The sequence below is a fragment of the Canis lupus genome, chromosome 16, assembly GCF_003254725.2.
Source record: "Canis lupus dingo isolate Sandy chromosome 16, ASM325472v2, whole genome shotgun sequence".
In the NCBI taxonomy this organism is placed as follows: Eukaryota; Metazoa; Chordata; class Mammalia; order Carnivora; family Canidae; genus Canis; species Canis lupus.
Window position 1 is genome coordinate 53,530,172 of NC_064258.1, and position 16,923 is coordinate 53,547,094.

The following is a 16,923-nucleotide window of genomic DNA, read 5'->3' on the forward strand; positions in this document are numbered from 1 at the left end:
ACAGAACCCCACACTGGGTTCCATCTCATGACCCTGAGATCATGACCTGAGTCAAAACCAAGAGATGGAGGCTTAACCGACTGAGCCACCCAGGCACCCAAACTGTGAGTATTTTTTGAGGGCTTATATACGGTAGCCATTGGATACACACTAACAAAGAAAATACCATGTAACACTTAATATGGTACTTACTATGAGCTTTTGATAAGTGATATATGCACACACATATCTTACTGAGTCTTCTACATGTTTACATATGAGAAAATGAAGGCAGCAAAGCCGGTAATTGGCACAGCTGTTGGGGAACACAAAAGGCATTGTGCTGTGTGCTCTTGGGAGCTGGGAGCAGGGCAGGGAAAAGGAGGGTAGGCCCTTCCAGTAGGAGGTGGGAGAGGGAGATGCCACAACCCGTTGGGTCTTGTAGCCTATGCGAACATTTGCTACCACTTTTATTGCACCAGGACGTCCATGGGTCCAGCAATGATGTGACGTGGTCCCATCCATGGTTTACACAAATCACAGTGCATTCTGCTTGTTACACTTTTACAGCAATAATCAGCCACGATGATCAATAGCACACTTTTTGACCGGATTATTTATTCCTTTGAACAGATGTTTTCTTCATTATTGCAGCTAGTTTTCACTTGTATCACAGATGCCATGTGGAAAACGCTTCTGAACGCAGAAACCTATTGACAGCTATCCTGGAATTAAGACATATTTTGACAAAAATAAATACAGTAGGCATAAAAAGCAAATTTACGAGCTCTTTACATGTTATTATATGTAAATAAAGGAGAAGATCGTGTGGCAGAGATACTGTTCACGGCTTCACTGTATCATTGATAAAAGTCCTCTTTAGTAATTTTTCCAAAGCCATCCAATGCTCCTCGGGGGTTATGCTCAGGCTAAATGCTAAATAACATTAGCATACTTAGATATTTAGACAATGTCTGCTATAAGGAGTCAGGATATGGAGATAGACAAAATGTAAGCTATTATTATTATTGATGCAGAATTAAAAGGGTTCAGGTCTACTATCTCAGCCATATTTTAAATATAATGACTTAGGGCCTCCTGGGCGGCCCAGCGGTTGAGCACCTGCCTTGGGCTCAGGTCGTGACCCCAGGGGCCTGGGATCGAGTCCTTCACCGAGCTCCCTGCCTGCAGGGAGCCTGCTTCTCCCTCTGCCTGTGTCTCTGCCTCTCTCTCTTTCTCTCTCTGTGTGTCTCTCGAGAATAAAAAAAAAAATAAAAAAGACGTTAAATATAATGAATGAAAAGGCAAAAATGCCAGCATTTCGGTGGCATTCATTACAAAGAATACACTGACCTGCAGGAGAAGAACCGCTAAGCAGGGTGGCCGCGATGATGCATGCTCTGGGCAAAGCCCCGCCGCCGCGAAAGAGCACACAGCAGCCTTGGGGTTGCTCAGCTTGGGGTTGCTCAGCGCTGGCGTCTCATTCACATAAACAAGTTGCCTTTTTCGGGAGTAAAAACCAGGGCCTGCAACGCCCGGTAGAGCAGGCGCCGCGGCTCCTCCCGGCGGAGCATCCCGGCCGGGCTCGCGGTCCGGCAGCGCCCCCTGGAGGCCGGCGCTCAGATAGCAGCCCCTCCGGCCGCAGGAGCCAGAGGTCCCCCGGGTCATCATCCTGGGGATGAGCTGCAAAGACTATTGGGGCGACCGGCTAGACAGCAAGAGCAATGGCACGAGGCAGACTCCCTTAACGATTCCCGCAGCTTCCAAGCGCTGAGAATGCTCCCATCGGTAAAGGAGGGTGGCACCTGGGAATTCCCTCCCCCTAAGTCAGGGAAATCCTTCAAAGATTGGAATGTCTTCCCTATGGGGCCATGCAAAGATATTTAGATGGTGGGAAAAAAAAAACAAAGCAAACCAAACATGCATGCCAGCTTTTAAAAGGCAGTATTAAAAAAATAGATAAAATAAATAAAAAATAAATAAAAGGCGGTATTATTGCCTCTGCCACCTGCCAGATTTGAGGATGCAAATGACAAGCACCCCACGAGCACAGCCTAGGATATGTGCTAGTGATCCTATTTGTTATGGCGAAAGGCTGTCCTGTTTGTTGGTTCATTTACCATTGATACATTTTTGATGGAGCCAAATTATCCCTGGGCTCTGATCAAATTACACAGGACATTGTTCATTCATATTTTAAGGTGACCCCAAAATACATAATAGTCCAAAGATAAGTGGGAAATATTATCAGCTGACTACCTGTTCTTTTTAACTGTGCACAGATGCAATTATTCTTTTAAATGGAGTTGGGGTGGGAGGGGGATTCCCTGGGTGGCTCCGTGGTTTGGCGCCTGCCTTTGGCTCAGGGCATGATCCTGGAGTTCTGGGATCGAGTCCTGGGATCGAGTCCCACATCAGGCTCTCTGCATGGAGCCTGCTTCTTCCTCTGCCTGTGTCTCTGCTTCTGTCTCTGTGTGTGTGTCTCTCTGTATCTGAATGAATAGATAAAATCTTTAAAAAATAAATAAATGGAGTTGGGTAAGAGATGCCTCCTCAAGTGCTGGAAATTCTGCAAGGGTAAATTAAGAGTGGTGGGAACAAGTGCATGAGAGGCATTAAATGCAATTAATATTTTCAGGCCATGGCAAGGGGGTGTAGAGGCATACTGAGCTCTTCCTTGTCTCAGGATTTCTGCAGGTTTTTGGTTCCCTGCCATTCACTGTGTCTGGGCAGCTTGTTTAGTGCACCTTGACAGCAACAAGTCTCCTGGTGTTAGCTTAAAATCTTTTGTTGAAAGTGTGAGTTAATACTAGGGCTTTTTTTTTTTTAAGATTTATTTTTTTGTATTTATTTGTGAAAGAGAGAGAGCACACAGGGGGAGAGGGAGAAGCAGGATCCCTGCTGAGCAGTGAGCCCAACACGGGACTCGATCCTAGGACCCTGGGTCATGACCTAAGCCGAAGGCAGACTCTTAACCGACTGAGCCACCCGGGTGTCCCAAAACTAGTTTTAATAACAGATCCACGCAAAAGCTGTTAAAATAAAATAATATCAGGACAAGTTTGTCTTCTTCACTTACCAACCACAGCAGAAATCAAATTCACAGCTTCACAAGTATTTTCACTCAAGTAGCTATGTAACTGCACATAATATCATAACGATTTAATAGCTCTAAAGACCAATATTTTGTGAACCGCATACGTCCACACCAGGCATGAGGCACTATGTTAATAAAACAGATATGGACTTTCCCCCTCGTGGAGCCTGGAGGATAATTTGTAGTCATAGATTTGGTTAATCTGTCACTGGTGTTTGAATAAAAAAGAGTTTAGGGTGCTTAAAAAGGATTGGTTTGGAGTAGAAAGTTAGATGCCCATGGTTTGTTTCAGGCAATGGCAGAGTAAGGGAGCCCATGGTAATAACTAAGATGGAGCCATACGGGGGTAAGGGCGGGGATGGTGCGATCGTCGCGCACCAGGCACGAGTTGAACGCCTGCATGGATTATCCAACTGGATCCTCACACGGTCTGCTGAGGTTTTCGTGTGAAGACATGCACATCTAAGGATACTCAACAGGTTTAAAATTGAGGGGCTTGCCCAGGTCACACAACTTGTAAGTGTGGATTTTAATGTTTCTCACTCAAACTCCAGAAAAACTAGCAAATGGGAGATTTTTTTTTAAAAAGAGTTAAAATAATGAGGGCCTTGATAGACACAAATAGATATTATTAAAAGCACAGAGATGCCAGTGAAAGGCATTGTCATGGGACTCAAGGATTGCGACCCCCATTACTCTCTGTGTGCTTTGTTTTACTGCTATTACAAACCAACTTCTCCTGCTAATGCTCATTCCAGAAAGATGCCTCCAGAATGTTAAAATGAGTAGACATGAACCTGAAAGGTTGAACTGTCAGAAGCAATCTCCTGGTTTTCAAAACAACAACAACAACAACAAAAAAAAACAAACCCAAACCTCTTCCACTGTTTGTTCACAAATCATTCAGTCAAGAGCAAGGCATCAGAAATTCCTAGCAGGAGGCAAACCGGAGGTCAGAGATGACAAGGGTCCCCCCCCCCCCCTCACGTCCACGCTCCTGCTTCCTATGCTTTCAGTTGCCTGCGGCCAACCACGGTCCAGAAGCAGATGATCCTCCTGACTTTGGGTCAGAAGGTCAAAAGGAACCTAATGCCAAGTCACAAGGCCTCCGTCATTCACCTCACTGCATCTCATCACATAGGCATTTTATCATCTCACGTCAGGACAGGAAGGGTGAGTATCATATAAGATATTTGGAGAGAGAGAGAGAGACCACATTCACTGAGCTTTTATCATACTATATTGTCATAATTGTCCTATTCGAATTATTAATTATTGCTGTTAACCTCTTGCTGTGCCTCATTTATAAGAGCTTTGTCACAAGTATGCACGTCTAGGAGAAAACATAGTGTGTACAGGTTTGGGTGGGTCCCGTCTGCCATTTTGGGCATCCACTGGGGGTCTTGGCACAGATCCTCGGTGGATAAGGGAGGGCCGCTGTACGCAGCCAGTGGGCACTCAGCTAAAAGAAGCTTAGAGAAGGAAAACAAAACACAACACAACAAAACAAAAGCCTTTGCCTCCTTTCCCTCATAATAAAATGCCGACACAGCCTTAATTATAGTGTTATAAACAGTGCTGTTGGACCACTGCTTCGCCATATGGGACTGAGGACCATAAATAGGTTATGTATTGGTTCTTAGGAAAAAAAAATTAGAATATAATCTTTGCGAAAATCATATTTTTATGAGCCTGCTGAAGAGTAGCTGAATGTTGAATCAAATCACGAATTCTCAAGACCATCATAATCAGAGTAGGCAAAGTATATATTTGCTCAGGGAAACATCTGTTAAGGAATTTCTCCTGAGTCTCATCAGTAGTTGGCAAGCTTTACGGCTTTAACTATGTTTTCATTATTGGCCTGTCTGCAGAATAGTTTACACGGGTTGTCCTTCTATCATTAATTCACTGGTAGAGAAATAACCTTTCTCATGGCCTGCCATGGTTGATAATGCTCACGCCAACATTTAAATCTTAAAAAATCACTCACTGATTTGTATTTTACTCAATTGTAGTCTCAAATTTTATGTCCAGGCAAAGAGGTTTGAAAAGGATATAAATAGTAAGTTATGAAATGAGCGTGAATCAACCATGGTGTTTCCATTTACAGCTCAGCTACTTCCGGACTGTTGCAGAAACTGTATCTTTACTTTATAACGCTTTGTTCACGGCGATCCGGCCAGCATTTCTAACACGACATGGTGAAATTACTGAAATTGGCTAAATTGTATACATAGAAAAATCTTTTTTTAGTCCAAATGGAGACACTTTCCAGCAACATATATTTTCTTCGAATTGTCAAATCAGCTACAAGAGAGGAAAAAAAAAAAAACCAACAGAGGAAAACCAGCAAACCGCCTTCTTTGACACATTTATCTCATAGATGTGTATCACTGGTGGCCCAAATTGCAGAAACAACGGACTCCTGAGGATATATTTGACATTAAATACATCTATGACCAGGATCATCTTATTTTCTTTCTAGATTTCCATTTGGGGTTTCCCATGTGTAATATAGTCAGTAAAGCACTATCTCAATATACCCACACATTTTCCGCCTTTTACAGTTGATTTGCAGGTAAATTAATTTTGGAAATTGCGATAAGAATACTTAACATGATTTGTCCTCTCAACAAATTTCGATGTATACAATACAGTCTGGTTAACTGTCGGCACCGTGTTGTATATCAGATCTCTAGAACTTATCTATCTTGTACAGACGAAATGTTATAGTTGTCGAACAACTCCACGTTTCCCCTCACCCTCAGGCTGCTAGCAACTGGCATTCTTGCCTCTGTTCCTATGAATCTGAGTATTTTAGTTATCTCTTCTAAGTTGAATTGTGCAGTATTTATCTTTTTGTAACTGGCTTCTTCCATGTAGCTTCCTGTCCTCTAGGTTCATCTATACTCTTGCATCTTGCAGGATTTCCTTCTTTAAGACTAAATGATACTCCACTGTGCGTATATATCACATTTTATTTATCCATTCATCTGTCAAGGGCCATTCAGGTTATTTCCCTATTTTGGCTATTGTGAATAACACTCCAACGGACACGGCGGTGCAGATCTCTTTGAGAAGCTCACTTCAATTTGACGATGTGGAGAAATTGGAACCTTGCACCATATTGGCGGGAATGTAAAATAGCGCAGCTGCTTTGGAAAACAGTATGGAAGTTTCCCAAAGTATTAAAAATAGAACTACTATTTTTACTGTATGACCCAGCAATTCTCCTTCTTGGTATACATGCAAGTGAATTATTTTTGCAATGGTTCTTGCTAATACCATATTGCAATACCATTGAATATTGCTAATATGGGATATGATTGCAGCTCTAACATTTTTCTCTGGTCAAAATATTGATATAACTTGGTCAAAAGATAAGCATGAGCAAGAACGAAAGTAGTGTTTCTCTTGTGTGCAATATCAACCTGCGGTTGTTGATGCTATTATTAAGTTTCAGTAATTGTTTAGGTCATCAATCTCTGGCAAGAACCTTTCAGGGTGCTTGATGGTAGTGCACGCATCAAGCTGTGCTACATTAAAAAATGATGAATCTCTGTCCAGGTAAAGCTCTGCCCTTTGGCTATCATAATGTATCACCATTTTGTTTACAAATAGGTATTTGCTATGCTAAGTAGCAAAAGGGTACATGAGATTTTAGAAACAAATGAGATGTTGGCACCAGCTAATATAGGAACTTATGTAGTTGAAAGTGCGACGGAAAGTCTAGAGAAAATGATCATGGTTACCTGTGAAATAAATGGTAAATTAAGATCATTGTGATGGGCTATTTAAATGACCAAAGATTATTTATTTAAAATCATGCTTTTCACAGAATAACTCAATTTTAACTTTCAATTTCTACTCTTAATTTTTTTTAAGATTTTATTTATTTATTTGAGAGAGAGAGAGAGCACAGAGAAAGAGGGAGAGGGAGAAGCAGACCCCACGCTGAGCAGGGAGCCCAAAACAAAGCTTGACCCCAGGACCCTGAGACCATGACCTGAACCCAAGGCAGACACTTAACCGACTGCACCACCCAGGTGCCTCTCAACAGCTACTCTTAAAAAATAAAGTCTCTGTGTCTTACCGAAATACAACTAAACTACATCATCATACATACTTTTGGTAACTTGTAAAATTCAGAGGGCTCTCTTTCTAATCCTTTCTGATAGGTTCATTAAGCTGTTAGCCACATTGTGGTCTTGTTATTTTAATTTTGGACAGGAGACTTTTATTTTTAATAGGAAACTTTTTTTCCTAAACATACAACGGAAATGACTTTATCTCCTCTCTGCTGATTGGTTCATAAGGCAGCTAGCTGTATGTCACACCTAGGGATCCTTCCTTATTAATCCAAGGTGGCATTTTAAGCTTATTTTGAAGGAAATTTGTGCAGCGCTTGCTACAATTCCTTTTATCTTTTTTTTTCAATTCCTTTTATCTTATTTTATTTTATTTTTTGTCTTACATATTTTTTCCTGCATCTATTTTTTCTATTACAGCTATATTAGTTCTGGCTCAATTATCATTTTTTTGTTTAAGGAACATGGTACAACCTCTATTTTTATTAGCAAATCTTTTGAGATATATAGAAGAGTATGGAAACAAGAAAACCATCATCTAAGAAAATACCATGTAGCTTTATCAAGTCTTTAAGAATTTAATAGATTCAGATTTTTCAAAAAAACAAATGATTAAGGGAAGAGCTATAGCGTTTTGGCTACTTTTTACAGGCAGCCTTTTCCCTCCATTCTTATCCTGCCCATTAGAATGTTTGTGAATTTCGTGTACACACTTAAACTATTACTGCATAAGGATTTATGGATACGGACCATGTGATGTTTTGTATATTTTCAGTTTATACAAATAGTCTAAGACTGTGAATATCATTATTTAGCTTGCCTTTATTTTTCAGTATTCTATTTTTTTTAATTTCACCATGTTAATACATATATCCCTGGTTCATTCATTTTTAAGGACTACATGTTATTCTTCTGATGAAGTAGATCACATTTTATGTAATGAGCAATTAAGCCTGGGTCCAATTTTTTTTATAAACATGAATGTCCCACAATATTTCCACTTGCCACACATGCTAGGGTTTCTCTAGAAGAATATATACCTAACCATTCAATTATTGTGCATATCTACAACTTGACTAGGATACCATCACGTTACCCTCCTGGATGTTTGTATTACTACACTTTGGGCAGTGCATAAAAGTTCCCCATTTTCCCACAAGTTTATCAATGGTTAATATCAAATATTTTTAACCTGTCATTCTGATGAACATGAAGTAATATTTTACTATGGTTTTGTTTTCCATTCCCTTACTTAAAAATGAGCTAGAGTATCTTTTCATATATTTGTTGGACATTAGTCTATCACTAGATTACATATTCACATCCTTTTCTCACTTTTTTGGTTGTTTGACTATTTTCTGATTAATTAGTAGAAGCTCCATACATATTCTTACAACTAATCATTGTCAGTTACATGAATTGCAAACACTCTTTCCCAATGGATAACTGATCTTTCTCATTTGTGTATAGTCTCTATTGTTGAAGGGTTAAAGATTTAATGTATTCAAATTCATCAGTTTTCCCTTTTATCTTTTGAGCTTTTGAATCATTTAAATTTTTTTTTTCATCTTATTTTTTTTTTAGAGAGAGAGAACCATGTGGGGGAGAGAGGCAGAAGGAGAATCTTAAGCAGGTGCCATGTCCAGCGCAGAGCCTGTCAAGGGGCTCAATCTCCCAACCCTGAGATCACCACCTAAGTTGAAATCAATAATCTGATGCTTAACCAACTGAGCCATGCAAGCACCCTATGCTTTTGGATTTTTTTTTTTAAGATTTTATTTATTTATTCATCAGAGACACAAAAAGAGAGAGAGGCAGGGACACAAGCAGAGGGAGAAGCAGGCTCCATGCAGAAGCCCGACGTGGGACTCCATCCTGGGTCTCCAGGATCAGGCCCTGGGCTAAAGGCAGGTGCTAAACCACTGAGCCACCCTGACCGCACCCTATGCTTTTGAATCATGTTTAAGAAATCTTTTCCTACCTTGTTGCCATAAAGATATTCTATTATGTTTTCTTTCAAAAGCTTTTCAGATTAGGTCTTTCATCATTTAGAATGGATTATAAGGTATATCTCCTATTTTAATTATGTATGACAAAAACTGTTTTCACAGTAAATTTTATTGGAGAGACATGCTTCTCTTATTTTTAATACACCTTCTGAAGCCCTCCATCAAGTTTCTAAACATACATCAGTCTGTTTTGTCCTCTCAATTGTTCTTTTTTTTTTTTTAATTTAATTTTGTTTCATTACTCTTCTATGTGAATTTCAGGATAAGATTGTCAAGTTTTATGAAAAAAAATTGGAATTTTACTTGGAATTGAGTTGAAATTACTAATTGGTTTGAAAGGAATTATATTTTTATAATATTGTAACTCTCAACCATGAGCATGATTTATTTCCATTTACACAACTCCTTATTTATATTACTCAACATGGTATTATAATTTCTGTTAGACTTATTCCTAGCTATTAGAGTTGTATGGAGATTTTGTTTGGCTTTGATATTTGGCCCAAACCAGATATTTCATGTGGCTTCAACCTTGGTCTGTAGAACATTAAGTAGCTGCAAGCCAACTTCAGTGTTATTTCTGGTATCCCTGAACTTGAGTATGATCAGTAATTTTGTGATCTCAAGGTTTCTTTCATATTTAAACAGAGTTACAACATCAGTAATACAAATAAGACATGTTATTTGGATTTACTGTGAATATCTGAATGTTCATTTACAAATATGTGTAAATATTCTAAATGTTATTCAGAGCAAAAATTCTCCTTATGTTGTTTTTGTGGTGAAAATCTGTTATTTTGAAATGAAAATGTTTATTATTGCAGGAGTACAATGTTGTAGCAGCTAATAATAACTTAAATGTTAATATCATGAAAAAAACTGTTATAAACTTTCAAATAGTTAAATATGCAAAATAATAAACTTGAAGATTAAATTAGAATCCAAGAATGAAATTCAAATATTGACAGAGTATGTTAGCTCCATAAGAAAAAGTATTCAATACTTTTTGAACTGACAGTGGTTTGTACAATTTAAATAATATAATGAGGAATGTTAGTGATTATATGATAATTCTAATCAATTGTTCAGTGCACAGTATTGAAAAATTGAAATGAAGGAAACAAGAACTCTAAATTTTAGATATTTAACTCCCTTTATGAGTTTTTCTTCTTAAGCAACTGAAATTGAATAGTGGCTGTGCAAACACCCTAGCAGATGAAATTATGGAGAAATAATATTTCCTACACCATGAAATTTAAAAAATGATTTTGGAAACAAGCCTTTCAAATACTAAAACTGTAAGAACATTTATATTTTTTAAATCAAGTTTGAGGTTTATTTTTGTATTCTAGAAATTCATCTTTGGTCATCATATTTGGCTTTGTCTCCACTGTAGTTATATATTGATTTTAACAATAAGGCACTTGATCTTTTTAAGATGTTGAGGAATGTTCCCTCTATCCCTACACTCTGAAGAGTTTTGGTCAGGAATGGATGCTGTATTTTGTCAAATGCTTTCTCTGCATCTAATGAGAGGATCATATGGTTCTTGGTTTTTCTCTTGCCGATATGATGAATCACATTGATTGTTTTATGAGTGTTGAACCAGCCTTGTGTCCCGGGGATAAATCCTACTTGGTCATGGTGAATAATTCCTTAATGTACTGTTGGATCCTATTGGCTAGTATCTTGTTGAGAATTTTTGCATCCATGTTCATCAGGGATATTGATCTGTAATTCTCCTTTTTGGTGGGGTCTTTGTCTGGTTTCGGAATTAAGGTGATGCTGGCCTCATAGAACGAATTTGGAAGTACTCCATCTCTTTCTCTTTTCAAACAGCTTGAGTAGAATAGGTATGGCTTCTTCTTTAAACGTTTGATAGAATTCCCCTGGGAAGCCATCTGGCCCTGGACTCTTGTGTCTTGGGAGGTTTTTGATGACTGCTTCAATTTTCTCCCTGGTTATTGGCCTCTTCAGGTTTTCTATTTCTTCCTGTTCCAGTTTTGGTAGTTTGTGGCTTTCCAGGAATGTGTCCACTTCTTCTAGATTGCCTAGTTTATTGGTGTATAGCTGTTCATAATATGTTTTTAAAATCGTTTGTATTTCCTTGGTGTTGGTAGTGATCTCTCCTTTCTCATTCATGATTTTATTGAGTCTTTTCTCTCTTCTTTTTAATAAGGCTGGCTAATGGTTTATCTATCTTATTAATTCTTTCAAAGAACCAACTCCTGATTCTGTTGATCTGTTCCACAGTTCTTCTGGTCTTTTTTTTATTATTATTTAAATTCAATTTGCCAACATACAGTATAACACCCAGAGGCACTTGATCTTTAACTAAAATATACACTTGATGCACCTTTATAAGATACTAGAAATAGCATGTAATAGTATGTAGATGCTAGATGTATTGATGTCATGGTTAATATAATCTTACTTCTTTTAATTCTAATAGCTAGTTATTAGGGTATTATTAAGTCATATCCTGATCTTTTATCTAGGAAAGTTGATGAGCTCATTAATTCAAGTAGTATGTAGATTCTTGATTGTTTAGTGTGAAAAATAATATTGCCTGTAACTTAAGACAGAATTGCCTCTTTTTTTTAAGTTTTATATACATGGTTTATTTTCCATATCCAATTGGAGTAATGGCAGTAGAGGACATCTTGCCTCATTCCTATCCCTATGGAAACTTACAATTTTGCCCGTATTTATCATGATTTTTTATTGTCTTAGGTAGAGAACTCTTCTACTCCTAGTTTATTAAATTTTTGTTTGTTTTTGTCATGAATGAGTATTGATTTTAGTGAATGCTGTTTTAGTATCTACTGAAGTAAAAAGATCTCTCCTTTAATCCATCAATATGGTTTATTTGATTAACTTATTTTTTATGTTGAAACATCCTTAAATGTTTTGGAAATGGCCTACTAGCCTACTAGTTGTCACATATTTAAAAATATATATACACTGGGGCAGATGACTTGAATAAATAGATATTAAAGAAAAAATATATATGTACTGTACTTGGAAAAAGCTATAAAAGTGTCTAACTTTTTTCTTTCATTATGTTTTTTTATGGGGGATAAAACATTATTTATGATTGCCTTCAGTGATGCTAATAGTTATTGCTCATTCGCCTTTTCAATTTCAAACAGAAAAAATGGTGATTTATCTATTTACTAGAAAGTTATCACTACTATTTATGTTTTTTAATACAATTCCATAAAGTTGTTCCTAGCATTGCCTTAGAATTTAAAAAAAAATCCTAATGTATCTATAGTTATATTCCCTTTATTCCCAATAATAATTTGGTCTCTCTCTCCTTCTGTAATAAGTATTACTGGGGAAAAAAACAACAAATTTGTTTTGTCAAAATCCTGATACTGGCTTTGTTGATTGTTGTCAGAGAACATGTTCTCTTTGATGCTGATTCTTTGAAATTTGTTGAGACTTTTTGTGATATTATGAGATGGAACATCACATGGATACTTGAAAGGAATTTTTATAAAACCATTCTCAGAGTTCCTTGGAAAAGTGGTTGGTCCCATGGCCAGGGCAGGGAAAATGAAAGATAAGTCTGCGGCATCCTTGGGTGTGAGAAAGTAAGAAAGTTCTCAAAAAAAGATTGGGCTAAGGAGCCAACCTTTAGAGGTCTCAATGACTCATGGTGTAACAATTTAGCCAAAACATAAATAACTGTAACTAGATTTTAACCTGTAGAATAAAGAGCTATCCATAAGCCCACGGTAACACCAACAAATAAATAAATAGGTGGAAAGAAGGAATGACTCTCTCTTACAAAAAATTCCAATAATAAATGTGCAAGAGAAGGAAATGGCTCGCCTTTAGAATACCACAGTAAACACGATTGCCGGCAAGATTCACCAATGTGTGCTCACAATACCAGGTAATACTGAGGAGAAACAGGATACTTGCCTAGTCACAAAATATCTCCCTCAAGATATTTAATTACAAAGGAGGAAATTATAACTTTATAGTGAAGAATCCTGACAGACACCAGCTTAAGCAAATGATGGAAGTTAACACCCACAGTAATAAGACATATGGGCGTTATGCACTCCGGATGGGAGGTATTGAAAGGGGCACAACATGAGTATGATAGTCTTGCCAAAAATGCATAAACTCTAGCTAATCGTGAGTAAACATCAGACAAACCCAAACTGAGAGAGATTCTATAAAATAACTAACTGGAGCTCTCCCAAAGTGTAATGTTCGTGAAAGACAAGGAAAGGCTGCAAAACTGCTGCAGGCTGAAGCCCAAGGAGCAATGAGTAAGTGTGGTTTCCTGTCTCGGATGCTGCACACAAGGACGTTAGTGGGAAAACTGGTCAAATGAAAGAATACGTGGCTTGTGTTTCTTGTATGCAGGATTTCTATATTTACTAGAACAGACTTCTGTTTGAACATAGTAAGTCTTTTTTGTTTAATCACTTTCTGTTACAATTGTATGAAAATTATCCACTATTACTATGGGATTATCACTTCTGTTAATAACTCTTTGTTTTTCTTTTTTTTTAAATATATTTTTTATTTATTTATGATAGTCATACAGAGAGAGAGAGAGGCAGAGACACAGGCAGAGGGAGAAGCAGGCTCCATGCACCGGGAGCCCGACGTGGGATTCGATCCCGGGTCTCCAGGATCGCACCCTGGGCCAAAGGCAGGCACCAAACCGCTGCGCCACCCAGGGATCCCTGTTTTTCTTTATGGATTTTGAGGCTGTGTGCTTAGGGGCAGACAAGCCCATAGTTTTTCTATTTCATGGAGGATTCTCTGTTCCTTTGATCCCCATTAATGTCTTTTGCATTTAATGTTATTTTGTCTGATTTTTTAAAAAAGATTTTATTTATTTATTCATGAGAGACAGAGACAGAGGCAGAGGGAGAAGCAGGCTCTCTGTGGGGAGCCTGATGAGGGACTCAATCCCAGGACCCCCAGGATCATGCCCTGAGCCAAAGGCAGACACTCAACCACTGAGCCACCCACATGGCCCAATTTTATCTAATTTTAATATTACTAGAATGTATTTCTTTTAATCATTATTTTCAAAGTATTGTTTTCCCATTCTTTCATTTTCACATTTTCTATATGTTTTTGTTCAATGTGTATTTCTTGCAAGGAGCTTATAGCTAGATTAGAAAATATAGTCACAATTTGTATCTTTTCATATAAAAGTTTAATCCATTACTATTTATTATAATTACTGATATATATTAGCCTTTAAAAAAACATGTTTTGTGTGTTTAGTATCCATGCCAGTGTTCAATATCTCTTCTCCCTTTCTTCAGAGTGAATAGGCTTTTTGGGTGAGCACATGGCTGGCTGCAATAAATATTACATGTCCTAGCCATTCTGGAGTTAAGTGTGAGTATGTGACTAAATTTGGCCAGTAGGATATAATGTGAATCAGTCTCCCACAGTCTTCCTTAGAAGTCAGCGGGGGATGACCTTTCCTCTTCTTTATCCTTCTGTCATCATTGTGCCTGATAAATGGATGCTTCCTTAGACCATGAGGATGAAGTCCATACCTTAGGGATGGCTGAATGGTGAGACAGATTATCTCACAGGATAGCACTGAATTGAGTAACCACACCAGCTCTGGACATTTTTGGACATTTATGCGATTAACATGAGTACATAATAAACACCTTCCATATCTAAATCAATATGTGTAGTGTGTGTGTGTGTGTGTGTGCACATTTCCTGTAGATGAATCCAATCTTAACATATATATTATTTCTCCCATAATTTTTCTCCTTCTGTGACTTTTATTTGGGTTGATAATTTTCCACACTCCCTCCTTTTTTTCTCAGCACGCATGGAGAAGAATATATATGTTATTCTTCTTCAGCAAACATATTTCATTATATATTTTAAAATAAAGTCAAAAGTTATTTCTATCTTCTCTTAACCAAGATGTAGTCGATATTACAGGCAAACAGGCATTGAATTTCACTGTCCCTGTGTTTATCATTATCCAGACTCACTGGTGACCAACAGAACTTTCTGTTATGGTAGAAATGTTCTGTATCTGAACTGTCTAAAGTGGTAGCCACATATGGCTATTGAGCATTTGAAATGCATTTAATGTGACTGAGGAGATGAATTTTAAATTTTATCTAATTTAAATCTATTTAAAATTAAATTTTAATAGCCACATTTAGCTAGTAGTTAAAATATAGGACTATGCATGTAGAGTTTTAATTTTCATTTTATCTCTATCATTTAAACAAAAGATGAGTCAGGACATATCTAAGCTGTGTTTCCTATCTCTCTCTTCACCTATGACACTTTCAGGGTCTTCCTTCAATTCCATTATCATTCATTCATTACCCTCCTTTCCTCATGGAGTCAAAAATATTCTATCTCAAATCATCTAACCTAAGCCCTTTATTTGACAGGTAGGGAAAAAAGTAAAAGAAAAAATAAATTTTATTTATTTTATGTGACATTTCATATTCTGTTCTAGTTACTGACTTTTACATTTTTTTTTTAAGATTTTGTTTATTTATTCATGAGAAACACACACACAGAGAAAGAGAGAGAGGCAGAGACACAGGCAGAGGGAGAAGCAGGCTCCATGTAGGGAACCCGACATGGGACTCGATCCCAGGACCCTCGGGATCACACCCTGGGCTAAAGGCAGGAGCTCAACCGCTGAGCCACCCAGGGATCCCCCTGGTTACAGACTTTTAAAACCTTAATTTCAACATACTTGTCTAATATGACCACAGTAAACATTGCTTGTAGTAACTGTCTATTGATTAAGATTAGAAATATTCTTTTTTTGTATTGAGAATTTTTTTATAGTATGTTATTCCATAAATCTAACAGGAAATGCTGAAATGTGCCATATATTAACAGTACTAGTATGTCAATCTTCACTGGAGAATCTTAAAATGGTAAAGTGAATGAACATCACTCTCAATATGTTTAAATTGCTCTTATAAATACAAGACGTTAGTAGATTTCCTATAACTACAGTTGTATTGTTTGAGTTTGATATGATAATCTGGCATAAAATACTGTAACATCCAATTTAAGAGGGAAAAAAACAGGCAAAATACATTCCAACTCTAAAGATTTTGTTTATATTGTTCAATACTAGTCTCACTAAAATAATGGATAATATGGCATAGACTTTAGGAAGACTAGAAGCAGTGAAATGACTGCAAAATTGCCAGTTTTTTTGTGGTAGAGGCCATAAAGGTTTATGTCTAAGCATCCTGAAATGCTGACAAAGAAACTTCTTTTTGGCAACAGAAAGCGCTGCCTGGTAATTTTACATTTTTTAAAAAGTCAGAAGTAAGGCCTTTAAATATTTAAATCTCATTAGACTAGAATAGAAATTTAGAGCTCTTGGAGACCTTAGAAATGATCAAATCCAATCCTTTCACAAGTAATGACACTGAATTTTAAGGAAGTTAACTAACTTCCCTTAGAAAACACAGCAAATTAGCCAGAATCAGAAGTATTACTGCAGCCCACTGTTGCTTGTCAAGTATGTTGTCCACTGACCAGGCTGTGTCTCTAGACATCGTGTCCATTGAGAATGTATTTTAAAGAATATGAGACAGTGCTTCTACCACGGGATTTATTCTACAGGAAAGCACGTGTATCTTTTGCTTAATTTGTAGGACAGGATAGAGGGTACAGCATCTCTGCATCATCATTCCTATGGGCTGAATAAAATTTTTGCTGCCACTCGTTAAAGATAAAAGGAGCATTGTTG